Here is a 27158-nt window from a genome sequence, read left to right as displayed (position 1 = left end):
CACAGGTAAAAAAAATTGTGCTACTGACACAAACACTAAAGTCCCAAAGCTGCTATTGTAAAGGCAATTACATTTCCGAATTATTTATATTTGCTCCAAAAACTCTTTAGCACAATCTTCCTTGAACTAAAAATACATCCATGGAGCAAATGTATGTACTTCTTATCTTGGGAAATCTATACTACAGTGCAAATAGAACAATTTCACTTGAAAATCATAGCCAAATTGCACATTTTTGACTAAAGATTATCAATTGATTGTTAGTCATTTGTTGTGTGAATTAAAGGTTTCTAAAGAGCACTAGTAGTGTAGGGGTATCATGCAAGATTCCCATTCTTCCGACCCGGGTTCGAGTCCCGGCTAGCGCATGAAAATGTGTGTTTTGAATCCTATGACATTTTTCAAATTAATATATATTGAATCTCACTAAAAACATTACAATATTCCATTTCTCAAAGATGAGTCTCCAAGATGTCTCTATTCACCAAATTCTTAAAAAGCATAATAGTAACATTTCCTCTCCACAGGTAAAAAAAATGTGCTACTGACACAAACACTAAAGACCCAAAGCTGCTATTGTAAAGGCAATTACATTTCCGAATTATTTATATTTGTTCCACAAACTCTTTAGCACAATCTTCCTTGAACTAAAAATACATCCATGGAGCAAAGATATGTATTTCTTATCTTGGGAAATCTATACAACAGTGCAAATAGTACAATTTTCACTTGAAAATCATAGCCAAATTGAACATTTTTGACTAAAGATCATCAATTGATTGTTAGTCATTTGTTGTGTGAATTATAGGTAGCTAAAAAACGCTAGTAGTGTAGGGGTATCATGCAAGATTCCCATTCTTGCGACCTGGGTTCGAGTCCCGGCTAGCGCATAAAAGTGTGTCTTTTGAATTCTATAAAATCTGTTAAATTAATATATAATTAATCTGTATAAAAAACATAGCTTTATAGCTTTTCTCAGAGATAGTCCTTGAAAATATATCAATTCACAAAATTCTTAAAAAGCATAGAGGTAACATTTTCTCTCCACAGGTAAAAAAAATGTACTAGTGATACAAACACTAAAGAGTTAAAGCTTTAATTGTGAAGTCAATTATATTTCTTAATTTTTGACATCTGCTCCACAATGTCATTATCAAATCTTTCCTTGAAAAAAAATACATCCAAAGAGTAAATATATGTATTTCTTATTGTGGGAAACTTATAAGGCAGTGGAGATAGTAAAACTTCACTTGAAAAACACCGTCACATTGCACAATTTTCACTAGAGATTAACAATTGATTGTAAGTCTTCTTTTATGCGAATGTAGTTCTTTAAGAATGTGCTAGTGTAGGGGTATCATGCAAGATTATCATTCGTGCGACCTTGGTTTGAGACCTGGCTAGTGCATAATGTGTCTTTTGATTCCTATGAAATGTTTCAAATTAATATATATTGAATCTCACTAAAAACACTGCAATATTGCATTTCTCAGAGATTAGCATCCAAGATGTCTCTATTCACCAAATTCTTAAAAAGCATAGAAGTAACACTTCCTCTCCACAGGTAAAAAAATTGTGCTACTGGCACAAACACTAAAGTCCCAAAGCTGCTTTTGTAAAGGCAATAACATTTCCGAATTATTTATATTTGCTCCACAAACTCTTTAGCACAATCTTCCTTGAACTAAAAATACATCCATGGAGAAAATGTATGTACTTCTTATCTTGGGAAATCTATACTACAGTGCAAATAGTACAATTTCACTTGAAAATCATAGCCAAATTGCACATTTTTGACTAAAGATTATCAATTGATTGTTAGTCTTTTGTTATGTGAATTAAAAGTTTCTAAAGAGCGCTAGTAGTGTAGGGGTATCATGCAAGATTCCCATTCTTGTGACCCGGGTTAGAGTCCCGGCTAGCGCATGAAAATGTGTTTTTTGAATCCTATGACATTTTTCAAATTAATATATATTGAATCTCACTAAAAACATTACAATATAGCATTTCTCAAAGATGAGCCTCCAAGATGTCTCTATTCACCAAATTCTTAAAAAGCATAATAGTAACATTTCCACTCCACAGGTAAAAAAAATGTGCTACTGACACAAACACTAAAGACCCAAAGCTGCTATTGTAAAGGCAATTACATTTCCGAATTATTTATATTTGTTCCACAAACTCTTTAGCACAATCTTCCTTGAACTAAAAATACATCCATGGAGCAAAGATATGTATTTCTTATCTTGGGAAATCTATACAACAGTGCAAATAGTACAATTTCACTTGAAAATCATAGCCAAATTGAACATTTTTGACTAAAGATCATCAATTGATTGTTAGTCATTTGTTATGTGAATTAAAAGTTTCTAAAGAGCGCTAGTAGTGTAGGGGTATCATGCAATATTCCTATTCTTGTGACCCGGGTTAGAGTCCCGGCTAGCGCATGAAAATGTGTTTTTTGAATCCTATGACATTTTTCAAATTAATATATATTGAATCTCACTAAAAACATTACAATATTGCATTTCTCAAAGATGAGCCTCCAAGATGTCTCTATTCACCAAATTCTTAAAAAGCATAATAGTAACATTTCCTCTCCGCAGGTAAAAAAAAGTGCTACGGACACAAACACTAAAGACCCAAAGCTGCTATTGTAAAGGCAATTACATTTCCGAATTAACTACATTTGTTCCAAAAACTCTTTAGCACAATCTTCCTTGAACTAAAAATACATCCATGGAGCAAAGATATGTATTTCTTATCTTGGGAAATCTATACAACAGTGCAAATAGTACAATTTCACTTGAAAATCATAGCCAAATTGAACATTTTTGACTAAAGATCATCAATTGATTGTTAGTCATTTCTTGTGTGAATTATAGGTAGCTAAAAAGCGCTAGTAATGTAGGGGTATCATGCAAGATTCCCATTCTTGCGACCTGGGTTCGAGTCCCAGCTAGCGCATAAAAGTGTGTCTTTTGAATTCTATAAAATCTGTTAAATTAATATATAATTAATCTGTATAAAAAACATAGCTTTATTGCTTTTCTTAGAGATAGTCCTTGAAGATGTCTCAATTCACAAAATTCTTAAAAAGCATAGAGGTAACATTTTCTCTCCACAGGTAAAAAAAATGTACCAGTGATACAAACACTAAAGAGTTAAAGCTTTAATTGTGAAGTCAATTATATTTCTTAATTTTTTACATCTGCTCCACAATGTCATTATCAAATCTTTCCTTGAAAAAAAATGCATCCAAAGATTAAATATATGTATTTCTTATTGTGGGAAACTTATAAGGCAGTGGAGATAGTACAACTTCACTTGAAAAACACCATCACATTGCACAATTTTCACTAGAGATTAACAATTGATTGTAAGACTTCTTTTATGTGAATGTAGTTCTTTAAGAATGTGCTAGTGTAGGGGTATCATGCAAGATTATCATTCGTGCGACCTTGGTTTGAGACCTGGCTAGTGCATAATGTGTCTTTTGAATCCTATGAAATGTTTCAAATTAATATATATTGAATCTCACTAAAAACACTGCAATATTGCATTTCTCAGAGATTTGCATCCAAGATGTCTCTATTCACCAAATTCTTAAAAAGCATAGAAGTAACACTTCCTCTCCACAGGTAAAAAAAATTGTGCCACTGACACAAACACTAAAGTCCCAAAGTTGCTATTGTAAAGGCAATTACATTTCCGAATTATTTATATTTGCTCCAAAAACTCTTTAGCACAATCTTCCTTGAACTAAAAATACATCCATGGAGCAAATGTATGTACTTCTTATCTTGGGAAATCTATACTACAGTGCAAATAGAACAATTTCACTTGAAAATCATAGCCAAATTGCACATTTTTGACTAAAGATTATCAATTGATTGTTAGTCATTTGTTGTGTGAATTAAAGGTTTCTAAAGAGCACTAGTAGTGTAGGGGTATCATGCAAGATTCCCATTCTTCCGACCCGGGTTCGAGTCCCGGCTAGCGCATGAAAATGTGTGTTTTGAATCCTATGACATTTTTCAAATTAATATATATTGAATCTCACTAAAAACATTACAATATTCCAATTCTCAAAGATGAGTCTCCAAGATGTCTCTATTCACCAAATTCTTAAAAAGCATAATAGTAACATTTCCTCTCCACAGGTAAAAAAAATGTGCTACTGACACAAACACTAAAGACCCAAAGCTGCTATTGTAAAGGCAATTACATTTCCGAACTATTTATATTTGTTCCACAAACTCTTTAGCACAATCTTCCTTGAACTAAAAATACATCCATGGAGCAAAGATATGTATTTCTTATCTTGGGAAATCTATACAACAGTGCAAATAGTACAATTTCACTTGAAAATCATAGCCAAATTGAAAATTTTTGACTAAAGATCATCAATTCATTGTTAGTCATTTGTTGTGTGAATTATAGGTAGCTAAAAAACGCTAGTAGTGTAGGGGTATCATGCAAGATTCCCATTCTTGCGACCTGGGTTCGAGTCCCGGCTAGCGCATAAAAGTGTGTCTTTTGAATTCTATAAAATCTGTTAAATTAATATATAATTAATCTGTATAAAAAACATAGCTTTATTGCTTTTCTCAGAGATAGTCCTTGAAAATGTATCAATTCACAAAATTCTTAAAAAGCATAGAGGTAACATTTTCTCTCCACAGGTAAAAAAAATGTACTAGTGATACAAACACTAAAGAGTTAAAGCTTTAATTGTGAAGTCAATTATATTTCTTAATTTTTGACATCTGCTCCACAATGTCATTATCAAATCTTTCCTTGAAAAAAAATACATCCAAAGAGTAAATATATGTATTTCTTATTGTGGGAAACTTATAAGGCAGTGGAGATAGCAAAACTTCACTTGAAAAACACCGTCACATTGCACAATTTTCACTAGAGATTAACAATTGATTGCAAGACTTCTTTTATGTGAATGTAGTTCTTTAAGAATGTGCTAGTGTAGGGGTATCATGCAAGATTATCATTCGTGCGACCTTGGTTTGAGACCTGGCTAGTGCATAATGTGTCTTTTGAATCCTATGAAATGTTTCAAATTAATATATATTGAATCTCACTAAAAACACTGCAATATTGCATTTCTCAGAGATTTGCATCCAAGATGTCTCTATTCACCAAAATCTTAAAAAGCATAGAAGTAACACTTCCTCTCCACAGGTAAAAAAAATTGTGCTACTGACACAAACACTAAAGTCCCAAAGCTGCTATTGTAAAGGCAATTACATTTCCGAATTATTTATATTTGCTCCAAAAACTCTTTAGCACAATCTTCCTTGAACTAAAAATACATCCATGGAGCAAATGTATGTACTTCTTATCTTGGGAAATCTATACTACAGTGCAAATAGAACAATTTCACTTGAAAATCATAGCCAAATTGCACATTTTTGACTAAAGATTATCAATTGATTGTTAGTCATTTGTTGTGTGAATTAAAGGTTTCTAAAGAGCACTAGTAGTGTAGGGGTATCATGCAAGATTCCCATTCTTCCGACCCGAGTTCGAGTCCCGGCTAGCGCATGAAAATGTGTTTTTTGAATCCTATGACATTTTTCAAATTAATATATATTGAATCTCACTAAAAACATTACAATATTGCATTTATCAAAGATGAGCCTCCAAGATGTCTCTATTCACCAAATTCTTAAAAAGCATAATAGTAACATTTCCTCTCCACAGGTAAAAAAAAAGTGCTACGGACACAAACACTAAAGACCCAAAGCTGCTATTGTAAAGGCAATTACATTTCCGACTTAACTACATTTGTTCCAAAAACTCTTTAGCACAATCTTCCTTGAACTAAAAATACATCCATGGAGCTAAGATATGTATTTCTTATCTTGGGAAATCTATACAACAGTGCAAATAGTACAATTTCACTTGAAAATCATAGCCAAATTGAAAATTTTTGACTAAAGATCATCAATTGATTGTTAGTCATTTGTTGTGTGAATTATAGGTAGCTAAAAAGTGCTAGTAGTGTAGGGGTATCATGCAAGATTCCCATTCTTGCGACCCGGGTTCGAGTCCCGGTTAGCGCATGAAAATGTGTTTTTTGAATCCTATGAAATGTTTCAAATTAATATATATTGAATCTCACTAAAAACACTGCAATATTGCATTTCTCAGAGATTAGCATCCAAGATGTCTCTATTCACCAAATTCTTAAAAAGCATAGAAGTAACACTTCCTCTCCACAGGTAAAAAAAAATTGTGCTACTGGCACAAACACTAAAGTCCCAAAGCTGCCATTGTAAAGGCAATAACATTTCCGAATTATTTATATTTGCTCCACAAACTCTTTAGCACAATCTTCCTTGAACTAAAAATACATCCATGGAGAAAATGTATGTACTTCTTATCTTGGGAAATCTATACTACAGTGCAAATAGTACAATTTCACTTGAAAATCATAGCCAAATTGAACATTTTTGACTAAAGATTATCAATTGATTGTTAGTCATTTGTTATGTGAATTAAAAGTTTCTAAAGAGCGCTAGTAGTGTAGGGGTATCATGCAAGATTCCCATTCTTGTGACCCGGGTTAGAGTCCCGGCTAGCGCATGAAAATGTGTTTTTTGAATCCTATGACATTTTTCAAATGAATATATATTGAATCTCACTAAAAACATTACAATATTGCATTTCTCAAAGATGAGCCTCCAAGATGTCTCTATTCACCAAATTCTTAAAAAGCATAATAGTAACATTTCCTCTCCACAGATAAAAAAAAATGTGCTACTGACACAAACACTAAAGACCCAAAGCTGCTATTGTAAAGGCAATTACATTTCCGAATTATTTATATTTGTTCCACAAACTCTTTAGCACAATCTTTCTTGAACTAAAAATACATCCATGGAGCAAAGATATGTATTTCTTATCTTGGGAAATCTATACAACAGTGCAAATAGTACAATTTCACTTGAAAATCATAGCCAAATTGAAAATTTTTGACTAAAGATCATCAATTGATTGTTAGTCATTTGTTGTGTGAATTATAGGTAGCTAAAAAGCGCTAGTAGTGTAGGGGTATCATGCAAGATTCCCATTCTTGCGACCCGGGTTCGAGTCCCGGTTAGCGCATGAAAATGTGTTTTTTGAATCCTATGACATTTTTCAAATTAATATATATTGAATCTCACTAAAAACATTACAATACTGCATTTATCAAAGATGAGCCTCCAAGATGTCTCTATTCACCAAATTCTTAAAAAGCATAATAGTAACATTTCCTCTCCACAGGTAAAAAAAAAGTGCTACGGACACAAACACTAAAGACCCAAAGCTGCTATTGTAAAGGCAATTACATTTCCGAATTAAAAACATTTGTTCCACAAACTCTTTAGCACAATCTTCCTTGAACTAAAAATACATCCATGGAGCAAAGATATGTATTTCTTATCTTGGGAAATCTATACAACAGTGCAAATAGTACAATTTCACTTGAAAATCATAGCCAAAGTGAAAATTTTTGACTAAAGATCATCAATTGATTGTTAGTCTTTTGTTGTGTGAATTATAGGTAGCTAAAAATTGCTAGTAAAGTAGGGTTAACATGCAAGATTCCCATTCTTGCGACCTGGGTTCGAGTCCCAGCTAGCACATAAAAGTGTGTCTTTTGAATTCTATAAAATCTGTTAAATTAATATATAATTAATCTGTATAAAAAACATAGCTTTATTGCTTTTCTCAGAGATAGTCCTTGTAGATGTCTCAATTCACAAAATTCTTAAAAAGCATAGCGGTAACATTTTCTCTCCACAGGTAAAAAAAATGTACCAGTGATACAAACACTAAAGAGTTAAAGCTTTAATTGTGAAGTCAATTATATTTCTTAATTTTTTACATCTGCTCCACAATGTCATTATCAGATCTTTCCTTGAAAAAAAATACATCCAAAGAGTAAATATATGTATTTCTTATTGTGGGAAACTTATAAGGCAGTGGAGATAGTACAACTTCACTTGAAAAACACAGTCACATTGCACAATTTTCACTAGAGATTAACAATTGATTGCAAGACTTCTTTTATGTGAATGTAGTTCTTTAAGAATGTGCTAGTGTAGGGGTATCATGCAAGATTATCATTCGTGCGACCTTGGTTTGAGACCCGGCTAGTGCATAATGTGTCTTTTGAATCCTATGAAATGTTTCAAATTAATATATATTGAATCTCACTAAAAACACTGCAATATTGCATTTCTCAGAGATTAGCATCCAAGATGTCTCTATTCACCAAATTCTTAAAAAGCATAGAAGTAACACTTCCTCTCCACAGGTAAAAAAATTGTGCTACTGGCACAAACACTAAAGTCCCAAAGCTGCTATTGTAAAGGCAATAACATTGCCGAATTATTTATATTTGCTCCACTAACTCTTTAGCACAATCTTCCTTGAACTAAAAATACATCCATGGAGAAAATGTATGTACTTCTTATCTTGGGAAATCTATACAACAGTGCAAATAGTACAATTTCACTTGAAAATCATAGCCAAATTGCACATTTTTGACTAAAGATTATCAATTGATTGTTAGTCATTTGTTATGTGAATTAAAAGTTTCTAAAGAGCGCTAGCAGTGTAGGGGTATCATGCAAGATTCCCATTTTTGTGACCCGGGTTAGAATCCCGGCTAGCGCATGAAAATGTGTTTTTTGAATCCTATGACATTTTTCAAATTAATATATATAGAATCTCACTAAAAACATTACAATATTGCATTTCTCAAAGATGAGCCTCCAAGATGTCTCTATTCACCAAATTCTTAAAAAGCATAATAGTAACATTTCCACTCCACAGGTAAAAAAAATGTGCTACTGACACAAACACTAAAGACCCAAAGCTGCTATTGTAAAGGCAATTACATTTCCGAATTATTTATATTTGTTCCACAAACTCTTTAGCACAATCTTCCTTGAACTAAAAATACATCCATGGAGCAAAGATATGTATTTCTTATCTTGGGAAATCTATACAACAGTGCAAATAGTACAATTTCACTTGAAAATCATAGCCAAATTGAACATTTTTGACTAAAGATCATCAATTGATTGTTAGTCATTTGTTGTGTGAATTATAGGTAGCTAAAAAGCGCTAGTAGTGTAGGGGTCTCATGCAAGATTCCCATTCTTGCGACCTGGGTTTGAGTCCCAGCTAGCGCATAAAAGTGTGTCTTTTGAATTCTATAAAATCTGTTAAATGAATATATAATTAATCTGTATAAAAAACATAGCTTTATTGCTTTTCTCAGAGATAGTCCTTGAAGATGTCTCAATTCACAAAATTCTTAAAAAGCATAGAGGTAACATTTTCTCTCCACAGGTAAAAAAAATGTACCAGTGATACAAACACTAAAGAGTTAAAGCTTTAATTGTGAAGTCAATTATATTTCTTAATTTTTTACATCTGCTCCACAATGTCATTATCAAATCTTTCCTTGAAAAAAAATACATCCAAAGAGTAAATATATGTATTTCTTATTGTGGGAACTTATAAGGCAGTGGAGATAGTAAAACTTCACTTGAAAAACACTGTCACATTGCACAATTTTCACTAGAGATTAACAATTGATTGTAAGACTTCTTTTATGTGAATGTAGTTCTTTAAGAATGTGCTAGTGTAGGGGTATCATGCAAGATTATCATTCGTGCGACCTTGGTTTGAGACCTGGCTAGTGCATAATGTGTCTTTTGAATCCTATGAAATGTTTCAAATTAATATATATTGAATCTCACTAAAAACACTGCAATATTGCATTTCTCAGAGATTAGCATCCAAGATGTCTCTATTCACCAAATTCTTAAAAAGCATAGAAGTAACACTTCCTCTCCACAGGTAAAAAAATTGTGCTACTGGCACAAACACTAAAGTCCCAAAGCTGCTATTGTAAAGGCAATTACATTTCCAAATTATTTATATTTGCTCCACAAACTCTTTAGCACAATCTTCCTTGAACTAAAAATACATCCATGGAGAAAATGTATGTACTTCTTATCTTGGGAAATCTATACAACAGTGCAAATAGTACTATTTCACTTGAAAATCATAGCCAAATTGCACATTTTTGACTAAAGATTATCAATTGATTGTTAGTCATTTGTTATGTGAATTAAAAGTTTCTAAAGAGCGCTAGTAGTGTAGGGGTATCAAGCAAGATTCCCATTCTTGTGACCCGGGTTAGAGTCCCGGCGAGCGCATGAAAATGTGTTTTTTGAATCCTATGACATTTTTCAAATTAATATATATTGAATCTCACTAAAAATATTACAATATTGCATTTCTCAAAGATGAGCCTCCAAGATGTCTCTATTCACCAAATTCTTAAAAAGCATAATAGTAACATTTCCTCTCCACAGGTAAAAAAAAAGTGCTACGGACACAAACACTAAAGACCCAAAGCTGCTATTGTAAAGGCAATTACATTTCCGAATTAACTACATTTGTTCCAAAAACTCTTTAGCACAATCTTCCTTGAACTAAAAATACATCCATGGAGCAAAGATATGTATTTCTTATCTTGGGAAATCTATACAACAGTGCAAATAGTACAATTTCACTTGAAAATCATAGCCAAATTGAACATTTTTGACTAAAGATCATCAATTGATTGTTAGTCATTTGTTGTGTGAATTATAGGTAGCTAAAAAGCGCTAGTAAAGTAGGGGTAACATGCAAGATTCCCATTCTTGCGACCTGGGTTCGAGTCCCAGCTAGCACATAAAAGTGTGTCTTTTGAATTCTATAAAATCTGTTAAATTAATATATAATTAATCTGTATAAAAAACATAGCTTTATTGCTTTTCTCAGAGATAGTCCTTGAAGATGTCTCAATTCACAAAATTCTTAAAAAGCATAGAGGTAACATTTTCTCTCCACAGGTAAAAAAAATGTACCAGTGATACAAACACTAAAGAGTTAAAGCTTTAATTGTGAAGTCAATTATATTTCTTAATTTTTTACATCTGCTCCACAATGTCATTATCAAATCTTTCCTTGAAAAAAAATACACACAAAGAGTAAATATATGTATTTCTTATTGTGGGAAACTTATAAGGCAGTGGAGATAGTACAACTTCACTTGAAAAACACAGTCACATTGCACAATTTTCACTAGAAATTAACAATTGATTGCAAGACTTCTTTTATGTGAATGTAGTTCTTTAAGAATGTGCTAGTGTAGGGGTATCATGCAAGATTATCATTCGTGCGACCTTGGTTTGAGACCTGGCTAGTGCATAATGTGTCTTTTGAATCCTATGAAATGTTTCAAATTAATATATATTGAATCTCACTAAAAACACTGCAATATTGCATTTCTCAGAGATTAGCATCCAAGATGTCTCTATTCACCAAATTCTTAAAAAGCATAGAAGTAACACTTCCTCTCCACAGGTAAAAAAAATTGTGCTACTGGCACAAACACTAAAGTCCCAAAGCTGCTATTGTAAAGGCAATAACATTTCCGAATTATTTATATTTGCTCCACAAACTCTTTAGCACAATCTTCCTTGAACTAAAAATACATCCATGGAGAAAATGTATGTACTTCTTATCTTGGGAAATCTATACTACAGTGCAAATAGTACAATTTCACTTGAAAATCATAGCCAAATTGCACATTTTTGACTAAAGATTATCAATTGATTGTTAGTCATTTGTTGTGTGAATTATACGTAGCTAAAAAGCGCTAGTAGTGTAGGGGTATCATGCAAGATTCCCATTCTTGCGACCGGGGTTCGAGTCCCGGTTAGTGCATGAAAATGTGTTTTTTGAATCCTATGACATTTTTCAAATTAATATATATTGAATCTCACTAAAAACATTACAATATTGCATTTATCAAAGATGAGCCTCCAAGATGTCTCTATTCACCAAATTCTTAAAAAGCATAATAGTAACATTTCCTCTCCACAGGTAAAAAAAAAGTGCTACGGACACAAACACTAAAGACCCAAAGCTGCTATTGTAAAGGCAATTACATTTCCGACTTAACTACATTTGTTCCAAAAACTCTTTAGCACAATCTTCCTTGAACTAAAAATACATCCATGGAGCAAAGATATGTATTTCTTATCTTGGGAAATCTATACAACAGTGCAAATAGTACAATTTCACTTGAAAATCATAGCCAAATTGAAAATTTTTGACTAAAGATCATCAATTGATTGTTAGTCATTTGTTGTGTGAATTATAGGTAGCTAAAAAGTGCTAGTAGTGTAGGGGTATCATGCAAGATTCCCATTCTTGCGACCCGGGTTCGAGTCCTGATTAGCGCATGAAAATGTGTTTTTTGAATCCTATGAAATGTTTCAAATTAATATATATTGAATCTCACTAAAAACACTGCAATATTGCATTTCTCAGAGATTAGCATCCAAGATGTCTCTATTCACCAAATTCTTAAAAAGCATAGAAGTAACACTTCCTCTCCACAGGTAAAAAAAATTGTGCTACTGGCACAAACACTAAAGTCCCAAAGCTGCTATTGTAAAGGCAATAACATTTCCGAATTATTTATATTTGCTCCACAAACTCTTTAGCACAATCTTCCTTGAACTAAAAATACATCCATGGAGAAAATGTATGTACTTCTTATCTTGGGAAATCTATACTACAGTGCAAATAGTACAATTTCACTTGAAAATCATAGCCAAATTGCACATTTTTGACTAAAGATTATCAATTGATTGTTAGTCATTTGTTATGTGAATTAAAAGTTTCTAAAGAGCGCTAGTAGTGTAGGGGTATCATGCAAGATTCCCATTCTTGTGACCCGGGTTAGAGTCCCGGCTAGCGCATGAAAAAGTGTTTTTTGAATCCTATGACATTTTTCAAATGAATATATATTGAATCTCACTAAAAACATTACAATATTGCATTTCTCAAAGATGAGCCTCCAAGATGTCTCTATTCACCAAATTCATAAAAAGCATAATAGTAACATTTCCTCTCCACAGGTAAAAAAAAAGTGCTACGGACACAAACACTAAAGACCCAAAGCTGCTATTGTAAAGGCAATTACATTTCCGACTTAACTACATTTGTTCCACAAACTCTTTAGCACAATCTTCCTTGAACTAAAAATACATCCATGGAGCAAAGATATGTATTTCTTATCTTGGGAAATCTATACAACAGTGCAAATAGTACAATTTCACTTGAAAATCATAGCCAAATTGAAAATTTTTGACTAAAGATCATCAATTGATTGTTAGTCATTTGTTGTGTGAATTACAGGTAGCTAAAAAGTGCTAGTAGTGTAGGGGTATCATGCAAGATTCCCATTCTTGCGACCTGGGTTCGAGTCCCGGTTAGCGCATGAAAATGTGTCTTTTGAATCCTATGAAATGTTTCAAATTAATATATATTGAATCTCACTAAAAACACTGCAATATTGCATTTCTCAGAGATTAGCATCCAAGATGTCTCTATTCACCAAATTCTTAAAAAGCATAGAAGTAACACTTCCTCTCCACAGGTAAAAAAATTGTGCTACTGGCACAAACACTAAAGTCCCAAAGCTGCTATTGTAAAGGCAATAACATTGCCGAATTATTTATATTTGCTCCACTAACTCTTTAGCACAATCTTCCTTGAACTAAAAATACATCCATGGAGAAAATGTATGTACTTCTTATCTTGGGAAATCTATACAACAGTGCAAATAGTACAATTTCACTTGAAAATCATAGCCAAATTGCACATTTTTGACTAAAGATTATCAATTGATTGTTAGTCATTTGTTATGTGAATTAAAAGTTTCTAAAGAGCGCTAGTAGTGTAGGGGTATCATGCAAGATTCCCATTTTTGTGACCCGGGTTAGAATCCCGGCTAGCGCATGAAAATGTGTTTTTTGAATCCTATGACATTTTTCAAATTAATATATATAGAATCTCACTAAAAACATTACAATATTGCATTTCTCAAAGATGAGCCTCCAAGATGTCTCTATTCACCAAATTCTTAAAAAGCATAATAGTAACATTTCCACTCCACAGGTAAAAAAAATGTGCTACTGACACAAACACTAAAGACCCAAAGCTGCTATTGTAAAGGCAATTACATTTCCGAATTATTTATATTTGTTCCACAAACTCTTTAGCACAATCTTCCTTGAACTAAAAATACATCCATGGAGCAAAGATATGTATTTCTTATCTTGGGAAATCTATACAACAGTGCAAATAGTACAATTTCAATTGAAAATCATAGCCAAATTGAACATTTTTGACTAAAGATCATCAATTGATTGTTAGTCATTTGTTGTGTGAATTATAGGTAGCTAAAAAGCGCTAGTAGTGTAGGGGTCTCATGCAAGATTCCCATTCTTGCGACCTGGTTTGGAGTCCCAGCTAGCACATAAAAGTGTGTCTTTTGAATTCTATAAAATCTGTTAAATTAATATATAATTAATCTGTATAAAAAACATAGCTTTATTGCTTTTCTCAGAGATAGTCCTTGAAGATGTCTCAATTCACAAAATTCTTAAAAAGCATAGAGGTAACATTTTCTCTCCACAGGTAAAAAAAATGTACCAGTGATACAAACACTAAAGAGTTAAAGCTTTAATTGTGAAGTCAATTATATTTCTTAATTTTTTACATCTGCTCCACAATGTCATTATCAAATCTTTCCTTGAAAAAAAATACATCCAAAGAGTAAATATATGTATTTCTTATTGTGGGAAACTTATAAGGCAGTGGAGATAGTAAAACTTCACTTGAAAAACACCGTCACATTGCACAATTTTCACTAGAGATTAACAATTGATTGTAAAACTTCTTTTATGTGAATGTAGTTCTTTAAGAATGTGCTAGTGTAGGGGTATCATGCAAGATTATCATTCGTGCGACCTTGGTTTGAGACCTGGCTAGTGCATAATGTGTCTTTTGAATCCTATGAAATGTTTCAAATTAATATATATTGAATCTCACTAAAAACACTGCAATATTGCATTTCTCAGAGATTAGCATCCAAGATGTCTCTATTCACCAAATTCTTAAAAAGCATAGAAGTAACACTTCCTCTCCACAGGTAAAAAAATTGTGCTACTGGCACAAACACTAAAGTCCCAAAGCTGCCATTGTAAAGGCAATAACATTTCCGAATTATTTATATTTGCTCCACAAACTCTTTAGCACAATCTTCCTTGAACTAAAAATACATCCATGGAGAAAATGTATGTACTTCTTATCTTGGGAAATCTATACTACAGTGCAAATAGTACAATTTCACTTGAAAATCATAGCCAAATTGCACATTTTTGACTAAAGATTATCAATTGATTGTTAGTCATTTGTTATGTGAATTAAAAGTTTCTAAAGAGCGCTAGTAGTGTAGGGGTATCATGCAAGATTCCCCTTCTTGTGACCCGGGTTAGAGTCCCGGCTAGCGCATGAAAAAGTGTTTTTTGAATCCTATGACATTTTTCAAATGAATATATATTGAATCTCACTAAAAACATTACAATATTGCATTTCTCAAAGATGAGCCTCCAAGATGTCTCTATTCACCAAATTCTTAAAAAGCATAATAGTAACATTTCCTCTCCACAGGTAAAAAAAAAGTGCTACGGACACAAACACTAAAGACCCAAAGCTGCTATTGTAAAGGCAATTACATTTCCGACTTAACTACATTTGTTCCACAAACTCTTTAGCACAATCTTCCTTGAACTAAAAATACATCCATGGAGCAAAGATATGTATTTCTTATCTTGGGAAATCTATACAACAGTGCAAATAGTACAATTTCACTTGAAAATCATAGCCAAATTGAAAATTTTTGACTAAAGATCATCAATTGATTGTTAGTCATTTGTTGTGTGAATTATAGGTAGCTAAAAAGTGCTAGTAGTGTAGGGGTATCATGCAAGATTCCCATTCTTGCGACCCGGGTTCGAGTCCCGGTTAGCGCATGAAAATGTGTCTTTTGAATCCTATGAAATGTTTCAAATTAATATATATTGAATCTCACTAAAAACACTGCAATATTGCATTTCTCAGAGATTAGCATCCAAGATGTCTCTATTCACCAAATTCTTAAAAAGCATAGAAGTAACACTTCCTCTCCACAGGTAAAAAAATTGTGCTACTGGCACAAACACTAAAGTCCCAAAGCTGCTATTGTAAAGGCAATAACATTGCCGAATTATTTATATTTGCTCCACTAACTCTTTAGCACAATCTTCCTTGAACTAAAAATACATCCATGGAGAAAATGTATGTACTTCTTATCTTGGGAAATCTATACAACAGTGCAAATAGTACAATTTCACTTGAAAATCATAGCCAAATTGCACATTTTTGACTAAAGATTATCAATTGATTGTTAGTCATTTGTTATGTGAATTAAAAGTTTCTAAAGAGCGCTAGTAGTGTAGGGGTATCATGCAAGATTCCCATTTTTGTGACCCGGGTTAGAATCCCGGCTAGCGCATGAAAATGTGTTTTTTGAATCCTATGACATTTTTCAAATTAATATATATAGAATCTCACTAAAAACATTACAATATTGCATTTCTCAAAGATGAGCCTCCAAGATGTCTCTATTCACCAAATTCTTAAAAAGCATAATAGTAACATTTCCACTCCACAGGTAAAAAAAATGTGCTACTGACACAAACACTAAAGACCCAAAGCTGCTATTGTAAATGCAATTACATTTCCGAATTATTTATATTTGTTCCACAAACTCTTTAGCACAATCTTCCTTGAACTAAAAATACATCCATGGAGCAAAGATATGTATTTCTTATCTTGGGAAATCTATACAACAGTGCAAATAGTACAATTTCACTTGAAAATCATAGCCAAATTGAACATTTTTGACTAAAGATCATCAATTGATTGTTAGTCATTTGTTGTGTGAATTATAGGTAGCTAAAAAGCGCTAGTAGTGTAGGGGTCTCATGCAAAATTCCCATTCTTGCGACCTGGGTTTGAGTCCCAGCTAGCGCATAAAAGTGTGTCTTTTGAATTCTATAAAATCTGTTAAATGAATATATAATTAATCTGTATAAAAAACATAGCTTTATTGCTTTTCTCAGAGATAGTCCTTGAAGATGTCTCAATTCACAAAATTCTTAAAAAGCATAGAGGTAACATTTTCTCTCCACAGGTAAAAAAAATGTACCAGTGATACAAACACTAAAGAGTTAAAGCTTTAATTGTGAAGTCAATTATATTTCTTAATTTTTTACATCTGCTCCACAATGTCATTATCAAATCTTTCCTTGAAAAAAAATACATCCAAAGAGTAAATATATGTATTTCTTATTGTGGGAACTTATAAGGCAGTGGAGATAGTAAAACTTCACTTGAAAAACACCGTCACATTGCACAATTTTCACTAGAGATTAACAATTGATTGTAAGACTTCTTTTATGTGAATGTAGTTCTTTAAGAATGTGCTAGTGTAGGGGTATCATGCAAGATTATCATTCGTGCGACCTTGGTTTGAGACCTGGCTAGTGCATAATGTGTCTTTTGAATCCTATGAAATGTTTCAAATTAATATATATTGAATCTCACTAAAAACACTGCAATATTGCATTTCTCAGAGATTAGCATCCAAGATGTCTCTATTCACCAAATTCTTAAAAAGCATAGAAGTAACACTTCCTCTCCACAGGTAAAAAAAATTGTGCTACTGGCACAAACACTAAAGTCCCAAAGCTGCTATTGTAAAGGCAATAACATTTCCGAATTATTTATATTTGCTCCACAAACTCTTTAGCACAATCTTCCTTGAACTAAAAATACATCCATGGAGAAAATGTATGTACTTCTTATCTTGGGAAATCTATACTACAGTGCAAATAGTACAATTTCACTTGAAAATCATAGCCAAATTGCACATTTTTGACTAAAGATTATCAATTGATTGTTAGTCATTTGTTATGTGAATTAAAAGTTTCTAAAGAGCGCTAGTAGTGTAGGGGTATCATGCAAGATTCCCATTCTTGTGACCCGGGTTAGAGTCCCGGCTAGCGCATGAAAATGTGTTTTTTGAATCCTATGACATTTTTCAAATGAATATATATTGAATCTCACTAAAAACATTACAATATTGCATTTCTCAAAGATGAGCCTCCAAGATGTCTCTATTCACCAAATTCTTAAAAAGCATAATAGTAACATTTCCTCTCCACAGGTAAAAAAAATGTGCTACTGACACAAACACTAAAGACCCAAAGCTGCTATTGTAAAGGCAATTACATTTCCGAATTATTTATATTTGTTCCACAAACTCTTTAGCACAATCTTCCTTGAACTAAAAATACATCCATGGAGCAAAGATATGTATTTCTTATCTTGGGAAATCTATACAACAGTGCAAATAGTACAATTTCACTTGAAAATCATAGCCAAATTGAACATTTTTGACTAAAGATCATCAATTGATTGTTAGTCATTTGTTGTGTGAATTATACGTAGCTAAAAAGCGCTAGTAGTGTAGGGGTATCATGCAAGATTCCCATTCTTGCGACCGGGGTTCGAGTCCCGGTTAGCGGATGAAAATGTGTTTTTTGAATCCTATGACATTTTTCAAATTAATATATATTGAATCTCACTAAAAACATTACAATATTGCATTTATCAAAAATGAGCCTCCAAGATGTCTCTATTCACCAAATTCTTAAAAAGCATAATAGTAACATTTCCTCTCCACAGGTAAAAAAAAAGTGCTACGGACACAAACACTAAAGACCCAAAGCTGCTATTGTAAAGGCAATTACATTTCCGAATTAACTACATTTGTTCCACAAACTCTTTAGCACAATCTTCCTTGAACTAAAAATACATCCATGGAGCAAAGATATGTATTTCTTATCTTGGGAAATCTATACAACAGTGCAAATAGTACAATTTCACTTGAAAATCATAGCCAAATTGAAAATTTTTGACTAAAGATCATCAATTGATTGTTAGTCATTTGTTGTGTGAATTATAGGTAGCTAAAAAGTGCTAGTAGTGTAGGGGTATCATGCAAGATTCCCATTCTTGCGACCTGGGTTCGAGTCCCGGTTAGCGCATGAAAATGTGGTTTTTGAATCCTATGAAATGTTTCAAATTAATATATATTGAATCTCACTAAAAACACTGCAATATTGCATTTCTCAGAGATTAGCATCCAAGATGTCTCTATTCACCAAATTCTTAAAAAGCATAGAAGTAACACTTCCTCTCCACAGGTAAAAAAATTGTGCTACTGGCACAAACACTAAAGTCCCAAAGCTGCCATTGTAAAGGCAATAACATTTCCGATTTATTTATATTTGCTCCACAAACTCTTTAGCACAATCTTCCTTGAACTAAAAATACATCCATGGAGAAAATGTATGTACTTCTTATCTTGGGAAATCTATACTACAGTGCAAATAGTACAATTTCACTTGAAAATCATAGCCAAATTGCACATTTTTGACTAAAGATTATCAATTGATTGTTAGTCATTTGTTATGTGAATTAAAAGTTTCTAAAGAGCGCTAGTAGTGTAGGGGTATCATGCAAGATTCCCCTTCTTGTGACCCGGGTTAGAGTCCCGGCTAGCGCATGAAAAAGTGTTTTTTGAATCCTATGACATTTTTCAAATGAATATATATTGAATCTCACTAAAAACATTACAATATTGCATTTCTCAAAGATGAGCCTCCAAGATGTCTCTATTCACCAAATTCATAAAAAGCATAATAGTAACATTTCCTCTCCACAGGTAAAAAAAATGTGCTACTGACACAAACACTAAAGACCCAAAGCTGCTATTGTAAAGGCAATTACATTTCCGAATTATTTATATTTGTTCCACAAACTCTTTAGCACAATCTTCCTTGAACTAAAAATACATCCATGGAGCAAAGATATGTATTTCTTATCTTGGGAAATCTATACAACAGTGCAAATAGTACAATTTCACTTGAAAATCATAGCCAAATTGAACATTTTTGACTAAAGATCATCAATTGATTGTTAGTCATTTGTTGTGTGAATTATAGGTAGCTAAAAAGCGCTAGTAGTGTAGGGGTATCATGCAAGATTCCCTTTCTTGCGACCGGGGTTTGAGTCCCAGTTAGCGCATGAAAATGTGTTTTTTGAATCCTATGACATTTTTCAAATTAATATATATTGAATCTCACTAAAAACATTACAATATTGCATTTATCAAAGATGAGCCTCCAAGATGTCTCTATTCACCAAATTCTTAAAAAGCATAATAGTAACATTTCCTCTCCACAGGTAAAAAAAAAGTGCTACGGACACAAACACTAAAGACCCAAAGCTGCTATTGTAAAGGCAATTACATTTCCGACTTAACTACATTTGTTCCACAAACTCTTTAGCACAATCTTCCTTGAACTAAAAATACATCCATGGAGCAAAGATATGTATTTCTTATCTTGGGAAATCTATACAACAGTGCAAATAGTACAATTTCACTTGAAAATCATAGCCAAATTGAACATTTTTGACTAAAGATCATCAATTGATTGTTAGTCATTTGTTGTGTGAATTATAGGTAGCTAAAAAGTGCTAGTAGTGTAGGGGTATCATGCAAGATTCCCATTCTTGCGACCTGGGTTCGAGTCCCGGTTAGCGCATGAAAATGTGTTTTTTGAATCCTATGAAATGTTTCAAATTAATATATATTGAATCTCACTAAAAACACCGCAATATTGCATTTCTCAGAGATTAGCATCCAAGATGTCTCTATTCACCAAATTCTTAAAAAGCATAGAAGTAACACTTCCTCTCCACAGGTAAAAAAAAATTGTGCTACTGGCACAAACACTAAAGTCCCAAAGCTGCCATTGTAAAGGCAATAACATTTCCGAATTATTTATATTTGCTCCACAAACTCTTTAGCACAATCTTCCTTGAACTAAAAATACATCCATGGAGAAAATGTATGTACTTCTTATCTTGGGAAATCTATACAACAGTGCAAATAGTACAATTTCACTTGAAAATCATAGCCAAATTGCACATTTTTGACTAAAGATTATCAATTGATTGTTAGTCATTTGTTATGTGAATTAAAAGTTTCTAAAGAGCGCTAGTAGTGTAGGGGTATCATGCAAGATTCCCATTCTTGTGACCTGGGTTAGAGTCCCGGCGAGTGCATGAAAATGTGTTTTTTGAATCCTATGACATTTTTCAAATTAATATATATTGAATCTCACTAAAAACATTACAATATTGCATTTCTCAAAGATGAGCCTCCAAGATGTCTCTACTCACCAAATTCTTAAAAAGCATAATAGTAACATTTCCTCTCCACAGAGAAAAAAAAAGTGCTACTGACACAAACACTAAAGACCCAAAGCTGCTATTGTAAAGGCAATTACATTTCCGAATTAACTACATTTGTTCCACAAACTCTTTAGCACAATCTTCCTTGAACTAAAAATACATCCATGGAGCAAAGATATGTATTTCTTATCTTGGGAAATCTATACAACAGTGCAAATAGTACAATTTCACTTGAAAATCATAGCCAAATTGAACATTTTTGACTAAAGATCATCAATTGATTGTTAGTCATTTGTTGTGTGAATTATAGGTAGCTAAAAAGCGCTAGTAGTGTAGGGGTATCATGCAAGATTCCCATTCTTGTGACCTGGGTTTGAGTCCCAGCTAGCGCATAAAAGTGTGTCTTTTGAATTCTATAAAATCTGTTAAATTAATATATAATTAATCTGTATAAAAAACATAGCTTTATTGCTTTTCTCAGAGATAGTCCTTGAAGATGTCTCAATTCACAAAATTCTTAAAAAGCATAGAGGTAACATTTTCTCTCCACATGTAAAAAAAATGTACCAGTGATACAAACACTAAAGAGTTAAAGCTTTAATTGTGAAGTCAATTATATTTCTTAATTTTTTACATCTGCTCCACAATGTCATTATCAAATCTTTCCTTGAAAAAAAATACATCCAAAGAGTAAATATATGTATTTCTTATTGTGGGAAACTTATAAGGCAGTGGAGATAGTAAAACTTCACTTGAAAAACACCGTCACATTGCACAATTTTCACTAGAGATTAACAATTGATTGTAAGACTTCTTTTATGTGAATGTAGTTCTTTAAGAATGTGCTAGTGTATGGGTATCATGCAAGATTATCATTCGTGCGACCTTGGTTTGAGACCTGGCTAGTGCATAATGTGTCTTTTGAATCCTATGAAATGTTTCAAATTAATATATATTGAATCTCACTAAAAACACTGCAATATTGCATTTCTCAGAGATTAGCATCCAAGATGTCTCTATTCACCAAATTCTTAAAAAGCATAGAAGTAACACTTCCTCTCCACAGGTAAAAAAATTGTGCTACTGGCACAAACACTAAAGTCCCAAAGCTGCTATTGTAAAGGCAATAACATTTCCAAATTATTTATATTTGCTCCACAAACTCTTTAGCACAATCTTCCTTGAACTAAAAATACATCCATGGAGAAAATGTATGTACTTCTTATCTTGGGAAATCTATACTACAGTGCAAATAGTACAATTTCACTTGAAAATCATAGCCAAATTGCACATTTTTGACTAAAGATTATCAATTGATTGTTAGTCATTTGTTATGTGAATTAAAAGTTTCTAAAGAGCGCTAGTAGTGTAGGGGTATCATGCAAGATTCCCATTCTTGTGACCCGGGTTAGAGTCCCGGCTAGCGCATGAAAATGTGTTTTTTGAATCCTATGACATTTTTCAAATGAATATATATTGAATCTCACTAAAAACATTACAATATTGCATTTCTCAAAGATGAGCCTCCAAGATGTCTCTATTCACCAAATTCTTAAAAAGCATAATAGTAACATTTCCTCTCCACAGGTAAAAAAAATGTGCTACTGACACAAACACTAAAGACCCAAAGCTGCTATTGTAAAGGCAATTACATTTCCGAATTATTTATATTTGTTCCACAAACTCTTTAGCACAATCTTCCTTGAACTAAAAATACATCCATGGAGCAAAGATATGTATTTCTTATCTTGGGAAATCTATACAACAGTGCAAATAGTACAATTTCACTTGAAAATCATAGCCAAATTGAACATTTTTGACTAAAGATCATCAATTGATTGTTAGTCATTTGTTGTGTGAATTATACATAGCTAAAAAGCGCTAGTAGTGTAGGGGTATCATGCAAGATTCCCATTCTTGCGACCGGGGTTCGAGTCCCGGTTAGCGGATGAAAATGTGTTTTTTGAATCCTATGACATTTTTCAAATTAATATATATTGAATCTCACTAAAAACATTACAATATTGCATTTATCAAAAATGAGCCTCCAAGATGTCTCTATTCACCAAATTCTTAAAAAGCATAATAGTAACATTTCCTCTCCACAGGTAAAAAAAAAGTGCTACGGACACAAACACTAAAGACCCAAAGCTGCTATTGTAAAGGCAATTACATTTCCGAATTAACTACATTTGTTCCACAAACTCTTTAGCACAATCTTCCTTGAACTAAAAATACATCCATGGAGCAAAGATATGTATTTCTTATCTTGGGAAATCTATACAACAGTGCAAATAGTACAATTTCACTTGAAAATCATAGCCAAATTGAAAATTTTTGACTAAAGATCATCAATTGATTGTTAGTCATTTGTTGTGTGAATTATAGGTAGCTAAAAAGTGCTAGTAGTGTAGGGGTATCATGCAAGATTCCCATTCTTGCGACCTGGGTTCGAGTCCCGGTTAGCGCATGAAAATGTGGTTTTTGAATCCTATGAAATGTTTCAAATTAATATATATTGAATCTCACTAAAAACACTGCAATATTGCATTTCTCAGAGATTAGCATCCAAGATGTCTCTATTCACCAAATTCTTAAAAAGCATAGAAGTAACACTTCCTCTCCACAGGTAAAAAAATTGTGCTACTGGCACAAACACTAAAGTCCCAAAGCTGCCATTGTAAAGGCAATAACATTTCCGATTTATTTATATTTGCTCCACAAACTCTTTAGCACAATCTTCCTTGAACTAAAAATACATCCATGGAGAAAATGTATGTACTTCTTATCTTGGGAAATCTATACTACAGTGCAAATAGTACAATTTCACTTGAAAATCATAGCCAAATTGCACATTTTTGACTAAAGATTATCAATTGATTGTTAGTCATTTGTTATGTGAATTAAAAGTTTCTAAAGAGCGCTAGTAGTGTAGGGGTATCATGCAAGATTCCCCTTCTTGTGACCCGGGTTAGAGTCCCGGCTAGCGCATGAAAAAGTGTTTTTTGAATCCTATGACATTTTTCAAATGAATATATATTGAATCTCACTAAAAACATTACAATATTGCATTTCTCAAAGATGAGCCTCCAAGATGTCTCTATTCACCAAATTCATAAAAAGCATAATAGTAACATTTCCTCTCCACAGGTAAAAAAAATGTGCTACTGACACAAACACTAAAGACCCAAAGCTGCTATTGTAAAGGCAATTACATTTCCGAATTATTTATATTTGTTCCACAAACTCTTTAGCACAATCTTCCTTGAACTAAAAATACATCCATGGAGCAAAGATATGTATTTCTTATCTTGGGAAATCTATACAACAGTGCAAATAGTACAATTTCACTTGAAAATCATAGCCAAATTGAACATTTTTGACTAAAGATCATCAATTGATTGTTAGTCATTTGTTGTGTGAATTATAGGTAGCTAAAAAGCGCTAGTAGTGTAGGGGTATCATGCAAGATTCCCTTTCTTGCGACCGGGGTTTGAGTCCCAGTTAGCGCATGAAAATGTGTTTTTTGAATCCTATGACATTTTTCAAATTAATATATATTGAATCTCACTAAAAACATTACAATATTGCATTTATCAAAGATGAGCCTCCAAGATGTCTCTATTCACCAAATTCTTAAAAAGCATAATAGTAACATTTCCTCTCCACAGGTAAAAAAAAAGTGCTACGGACACAAACACTAAAGACCCAAAGCTGCTATTGTAAAGGCAATTACATTTCCGACTTAACTACATTTGTTCCACAAACTCTTTAGCACAATCTTCCTTGAACTAAAAATACATCCATGGAGCAAAGATATGTATTTCTTATCTTGGGAAATCTATACAACAGTGCAAATAGTACAATTTCACTTGAAAATCATAGCCAAATTGAACATTTTTGACTAAAGATCATCAATTGATTGTTAGTCATTTGTTGTGTGAATTATAGGTAGCTAAAAAGTGCTAGTAGTGTAGGGGTATCATGCAAGATTCCCATTCTTGCGACCTGGGTTCGAGTCCCGGTTAGCGCATGAAAATGTGTTTTTTGAATCCTATGAAATGTTTCAAATTAATATATATTGAATCTCACTAAAAACACCGCAATATTGCATTTCTCAGAGATTAGCATCCAAGATGTCTCTATTCACCAAATTCTTAAAAAGCATAGAAGTAACACTTCCTCTCCACAGGTAAAAAAAAATTGTGCTACTGGCACAAACACTAAAGTCCCAAAGCTGCCATTGTAAAGGCAATAACATTTCCGAATTATTTATATTTGCTCCACAAACTCTTTAGCACAATCTTCCTTGAACTAAAAATACATCCATGGAGAAAATGTATGTACTTCTTATCTTGGGAAATCTATACAACAGTGCAAATAGTACAATTTCACTTGAAAATCATAGCCAAATTGCACATTTTTGACTAAAGATTATCAATTGATTGTTAGTCATTTGTTATGTGAATTAAAAGTTTCTAAAGAGCGCTAGTAGTGTAGGGGTATCATGCAAGATTCCCATTCTTGTGACCTGGGTTAGAGTCCCGGCGAGTGCATGAAAATGTGTTTTTTGAATCCTATGACATTTTTCAAATTAATATATATTGAATCTCACTAAAAACATTACAATATTGCATTTCTCAAAGATGAGCCTCCAAGATGTCTCTACTCACCAAATTCTTAAAAAGCATAATAGTAACATTTCCTCTCCACAGAGAAAAAAAAAGTGCTACTGACACAAACACTAAAGACCCAAAGCTGCTATTGTAAAGGCAATTACATTTCCGAATTAACTACATTTGTTCCACAAACTCTTTAGCACAATCTTCCTTGAACTAAAAATACATCCATGGAGCAAAGATATGTATTTCTTATCTTGGGAAATCTATACAACAGTGCAAATAGTACAATTTCACTTGAAAATCATAGCCAAATTGAACATTTTTGACTAAAGATCATCAATTGATTGTTAGTCATTTGTTGTGTGAATTATAGGTAGCTAAAAAGCGCTAGTAGTGTAGGGGTATCATGCAAGATTCCCATTCTTGTGACCTGGGTTTGAGTCCCAGCTAGCGCATAAAAGTGTGTCTTTTGAATTCTATAAAATCTGTTAAATTAATATATAATTAATCTGTATAAAAAACATAGCTTTATTGCTTTTCTCAGAGATAGTCCTTGAAGATGTCTCAATTCACAAAATTCTTAAAAAGCATAGAGGTAACATTTTCTCTCCACATGTAAAAAAAATGTACCAGTGATACAAACACTAAAGAGTTAAAGCTTTAATTGTGAAGTCAATTATATTTCTTAATTTTTTACATCTGCTCCACAATGTCATTATCAAATCTTTCCTTGAAAAAAAATACATCCAAAGAGTAAATATATGTATTTCTTATTGTGGGAAACTTATAAGGCAGTGGAGATAGTAAAACTTCACTTGAAAAACACCGTCACATTGCACAATTTTCACTAGAGATTAACAATTGATTGTAAGACTTCTTTTATGTGAATGTAGTTCTTTAAGAATGTGCTAGTGTATGGGTATCATGCAAGATTATCATTCGTGCGACCTTGGTTTGAGACCTGGCTAGTGCATAATGTGTCTTTTGAATCCTATGAAATGTTTCAAATTAATATATATTGAATCTCACTAAAAACACTGCAATATTGCATTTCTCAGAGATTAGCATCCAAGATGTCTCTATTCACCAAATTCTTAAAAAGCATAGAAGTAACACTTCCTCTCCACAGGTAAAAAAATTGTGCTACTGGCACAAACACTAAAGTCCCAAAGCTGCTATTGTAAAGGCAATAACATTTCCAAATTATTTATATTTGCTCCACAAACTCTTTAGCACAAT

The 27158-nt window shown here is 32.7% G+C and overlaps 19 non-coding genes across 19 annotated transcripts; all 19 read left to right on the top strand.

Annotated features, from left to right (window-relative positions):
• Nucleotides 1-819: 819 nt before the first annotated feature.
• TRNAG-CCC (transfer RNA glycine (anticodon CCC)) lies at nucleotides 820-890 on the top strand. Its single transcript has one exon. It is a non-coding gene; the product is annotated as a tRNA-Gly (tRNA).
• A 965-nt stretch (nucleotides 891-1855) lies between these two features.
• Nucleotides 1856-1926, top strand: TRNAG-CCC (transfer RNA glycine (anticodon CCC)). Its single transcript has one exon. It is a non-coding gene; the product is annotated as a tRNA-Gly (tRNA).
• Nucleotides 1927-2376: 450 nt separating this feature from the next.
• Nucleotides 2377-2447, top strand: TRNAR-CCU (transfer RNA arginine (anticodon CCU)). The gene has a single exon. It is a non-coding gene; the product is annotated as a tRNA-Arg (tRNA).
• A 449-nt stretch (nucleotides 2448-2896) lies between these two features.
• TRNAG-CCC (transfer RNA glycine (anticodon CCC)) lies at nucleotides 2897-2967 on the top strand. The gene has a single exon. It is a non-coding gene; the product is annotated as a tRNA-Gly (tRNA).
• A 1487-nt stretch (nucleotides 2968-4454) lies between these two features.
• Nucleotides 4455-4525, top strand: TRNAG-CCC (transfer RNA glycine (anticodon CCC)). Its single transcript has one exon. It is a non-coding gene; the product is annotated as a tRNA-Gly (tRNA).
• Nucleotides 4526-6012: 1487 nt separating this feature from the next.
• Nucleotides 6013-6083, top strand: TRNAG-CCC (transfer RNA glycine (anticodon CCC)). Its single transcript has one exon. It is a non-coding gene; the product is annotated as a tRNA-Gly (tRNA).
• A 452-nt stretch (nucleotides 6084-6535) lies between these two features.
• Nucleotides 6536-6606, top strand: TRNAG-CCC (transfer RNA glycine (anticodon CCC)). The gene has a single exon. It is a non-coding gene; the product is annotated as a tRNA-Gly (tRNA).
• Nucleotides 6607-7057: 451 nt separating this feature from the next.
• Nucleotides 7058-7128, top strand: TRNAG-CCC (transfer RNA glycine (anticodon CCC)). Its single transcript has one exon. It is a non-coding gene; the product is annotated as a tRNA-Gly (tRNA).
• Nucleotides 7129-12771: 5643 nt separating this feature from the next.
• TRNAG-CCC (transfer RNA glycine (anticodon CCC)) lies at nucleotides 12772-12842 on the top strand. The gene has a single exon. It is a non-coding gene; the product is annotated as a tRNA-Gly (tRNA).
• Nucleotides 12843-13813: 971 nt separating this feature from the next.
• TRNAG-CCC (transfer RNA glycine (anticodon CCC)) lies at nucleotides 13814-13884 on the top strand. The gene has a single exon. It is a non-coding gene; the product is annotated as a tRNA-Gly (tRNA).
• A 1486-nt stretch (nucleotides 13885-15370) lies between these two features.
• TRNAG-CCC (transfer RNA glycine (anticodon CCC)) lies at nucleotides 15371-15441 on the top strand. Its single transcript has one exon. It is a non-coding gene; the product is annotated as a tRNA-Gly (tRNA).
• A 450-nt stretch (nucleotides 15442-15891) lies between these two features.
• On the top strand, nucleotides 15892-15962 carry TRNAG-CCC (transfer RNA glycine (anticodon CCC)). The gene has a single exon. It is a non-coding gene; the product is annotated as a tRNA-Gly (tRNA).
• Nucleotides 15963-16412: 450 nt separating this feature from the next.
• Nucleotides 16413-16483, top strand: TRNAG-CCC (transfer RNA glycine (anticodon CCC)). The gene has a single exon. It is a non-coding gene; the product is annotated as a tRNA-Gly (tRNA).
• Nucleotides 16484-17969: 1486 nt separating this feature from the next.
• Nucleotides 17970-18040, top strand: TRNAG-CCC (transfer RNA glycine (anticodon CCC)). The gene has a single exon. It is a non-coding gene; the product is annotated as a tRNA-Gly (tRNA).
• A 1492-nt stretch (nucleotides 18041-19532) lies between these two features.
• On the top strand, nucleotides 19533-19603 carry TRNAG-CCC (transfer RNA glycine (anticodon CCC)). The gene has a single exon. It is a non-coding gene; the product is annotated as a tRNA-Gly (tRNA).
• A 2015-nt stretch (nucleotides 19604-21618) lies between these two features.
• On the top strand, nucleotides 21619-21689 carry TRNAG-CCC (transfer RNA glycine (anticodon CCC)). Its single transcript has one exon. It is a non-coding gene; the product is annotated as a tRNA-Gly (tRNA).
• Nucleotides 21690-22654: 965 nt separating this feature from the next.
• On the top strand, nucleotides 22655-22725 carry TRNAG-CCC (transfer RNA glycine (anticodon CCC)). Its single transcript has one exon. It is a non-coding gene; the product is annotated as a tRNA-Gly (tRNA).
• A 1492-nt stretch (nucleotides 22726-24217) lies between these two features.
• TRNAG-CCC (transfer RNA glycine (anticodon CCC)) lies at nucleotides 24218-24288 on the top strand. Its single transcript has one exon. It is a non-coding gene; the product is annotated as a tRNA-Gly (tRNA).
• A 2015-nt stretch (nucleotides 24289-26303) lies between these two features.
• On the top strand, nucleotides 26304-26374 carry TRNAG-CCC (transfer RNA glycine (anticodon CCC)). Its single transcript has one exon. It is a non-coding gene; the product is annotated as a tRNA-Gly (tRNA).
• Nucleotides 26375-27158: the final 784 nt, after the last annotated feature.

This window comes from Taudactylus pleione, unplaced genomic scaffold, assembly GCF_031769625.1.
Source record: "Taudactylus pleione unplaced genomic scaffold, aTauple2 ptg000497l, whole genome shotgun sequence".
Classification (NCBI taxonomy): Eukaryota; Metazoa; Chordata; class Amphibia; order Anura; family Myobatrachidae; genus Taudactylus; species Taudactylus pleione.
This window is presented reverse-complemented; position numbering and strand designations above follow the sequence as displayed.